Source organism: Humulus lupulus, chromosome 5 (assembly GCF_963169125.1).
Source record: "Humulus lupulus chromosome 5, drHumLupu1.1, whole genome shotgun sequence".
NCBI lineage: Eukaryota > Viridiplantae > Streptophyta > Magnoliopsida > Rosales > Cannabaceae > Humulus > Humulus lupulus.
Window position 1 is genome coordinate 137,854,967 of NC_084797.1, and position 2,915 is coordinate 137,857,881.

The following is a 2,915-nucleotide window of genomic DNA, read 5'->3' on the forward strand; positions in this document are numbered from 1 at the left end:
GTGAAGTCACTCGGCCAAGCAATGAAGCCAAACCAGTTAAACAGAATTTGAAGCACCTGTTTAGATAAACAACATGTAAAGAAAAGATGTTGGTGACTTTCAGTAAAGCACCCACAAACCGGACACAGTTGAACATGCACCACAATATGCAGCTTTAACAGATTATCCCTAGTAAGAAGCTGCTCATTAATCACTTTCCAAAGAAGGAATCTATGCTTAGGCAAAGTGAGCTTGCACCAGACTGCCGAATAGTAGCCTACAAGCTGCTGGTTTTGAGCTAAATTATACAATTTGGATGGATGAAACCTCCCAAAACTACCCGTTGCCTAAATCTCAGTAAGACCAAATTTCTCCCTTATGTGACATAACTTCCTCCAATACCAGCTACAGTCAGATTTCAAAGTGTAACACCAGAAATTGAGGCCTTTCAAATATATAGAGTTAACCCATTTAACCCATAAAATCTCAGGCTGCTCAGATAAAGCCCAAATATACTTGGCAAGAATTGCTCTATTCCAAAAAGCACCGTCTTTGAAACCAATACCACTATACGCTTTTGGAAGGAAAACCTTCTTCCAAGAAGCTAAATGAGGTTTACTTCTCAGACCAGTACTACCCCACAAGAAGCTTCGGCACAATTTCTCAATTACCTTAACAACACTCTGAGGTAAAATAAAGATACTCATCCAATAGTTACGGAGACCAAATAAAACCGAGTGGATAAGCTGCATACCGCCTACATAGGAGAGGTGTCTACTGGACCAAGAGTTAAGTCTTAATCTGATTTTTTGCAAAATTATATCACAGTCCTCATGACGCCACTTAGTTGGCCTCATAGGAACCCCAAGGTACTTGAGCGGAAAGGATCCTTCCATAAGATTCATCTCCTGAGAAATGATGTTTCTCACAGTAGAACAAACTCCGCCAAAAAAGATTTGAGACTTAGCAGAATTAATGGTCAAACCAGTAGCTGAACTGAAATCATCAAGAGCAATTTTAAGAGAATAAATAGCTGAATGAGTACCCTTACAAAAGAGGATCAAGTCATTAGCAAAACAAAGATTGATAAGCTTTAAACTCTTGCACATTGGGTGAAATCTGAAAGAAGGATCAAGAGCAGCAAGTTGAAGTCTCCGAGTCAAATATTCCATGATAAGAACAAATAATAGAGGAGACATTGGATCTCCCTGACGCAGCCCCTTCTTACCCTTGAATTTACCTTGAACACGACCATTCATGAGTAAAGAATAAGAAGTATTCCTTAAACACACCATAATCCATCCTATAAACTTCATAGGAAAACAGAGAGCTTTTAAGAGATCCTCAAGGAATTGCCAATCTACCGTGTCATAAGCCTTGCTCAAATCAATCTTTATAGCACATCTTGGGGAAGTAACAGCCCGACCATAATTTTTAATAAGATCTTGAAAGATCATGATATTATGAGCTATTGAACGACCCCTAATAAACGCCCCCTGGTTCGGCTGAACAATAGCAGGAAGAACCAATGCCAATCGAAAACATAAGAGCTTAGCTATACCTTTATATAATGTAGTGCAGCACGCAATTGGCCTATAATCAATAGCTCGAGAAGGATTGGCCACCTTAGGGACTAAGGACAATGAAGTTTCATGAAGGTCTGAAGGAAAGCACCCTGTTTCAAAACAATTACTGATAGCAGAACAAACTTCCTTGCCAACAATCTACCAGGCAGCCTTGAAAAATCCAGAGCCATAACCATCCGGACCCGGCGATTTGGTAGAGGGAATACCAAATAAAGCACTTCGAATTTCCTTAGTTGAAAAGGGTTTTAACAGTAAAGTTTGATGATCAATTGAGAGCTTAGGGCCCAAGTCTATACAAGCCATATTGATGCTGCCTGTAGCTAAACTCTGACTCCCAAAATAACCTCTGAAATGCTCAACAAAATGAGAGACAACCTCAGGAAAATTATCCACCAGCTGACCTTGATCATTAACAAAATAAGCTATACCATTATCACCTCTTCTTTGCTTCAGATAAGCAAAGAAAAAAGAAGTATTCAAATCTCCCTTCTTTAACCAGTCAACTTTACTTCTTTGGGTCAAAAAACTATAGAACATTTTTTCCTGAACAAGGTAAGCTTCAGCAGCTTCCTTAACACTTTGCTGGTATCTATAATCAGTCGGGTAAGCTTGGGCTTTTAACTGAGCATCCTGGTACTTATCTTTAGCCATATCAAAGCTCAAACCAATATCTTCAAAAGTATTATGATTAAACTTCTTTAAACTATGTTTCAGCCTCAGGGATTTTAAGAAAATAGCCCTTAAACCAGTAGCTTGAATAGGTAACTGCCAGCTGAACCGCACCACTTCAGAGAACTGAGGATGATCAGCCCAAAAATTGTAAAATCTGAACAACTTTGTACCCAAACTCACCTTAGACTGAATATTGACAATACAAGAGCAGTGATCGGAAACAACTTCCCATTTAAAGACAGCAGTAGCATGAGGAAAAAGATCAAACCAAGTCTCATTTATAAGAACATGATCAATTTTGGAATAAATGAGAGCTGAACCATTTTGATTATTAGTCCAAGTGAAAAACGATCCTAAACTTTTTAAGGGAACCACATGAGCCTCCTCAAGCCAACGAACTAAATCTACCATTTCAACACCAGAAATAGGATTACCACCAACTCTATCCATACCAGAAAAAGGGGCATTGAAATCCCTTAAAATAATCCAAGCTTCATGCACAAGAGAAAGTCTAAGTAACCCTTCCCACAAACTCCTTCTACCTTCTAAAGAATTGAAGCCATAGACAAAAGTGATATAAAACCTGTGCTTCTGACCAACCATCGAAGCGAAACAGTGAACAATTGAAGAGAATCCTCAAGAATTGTAACCTTAACAAAAACCTTCCTCCACACAATC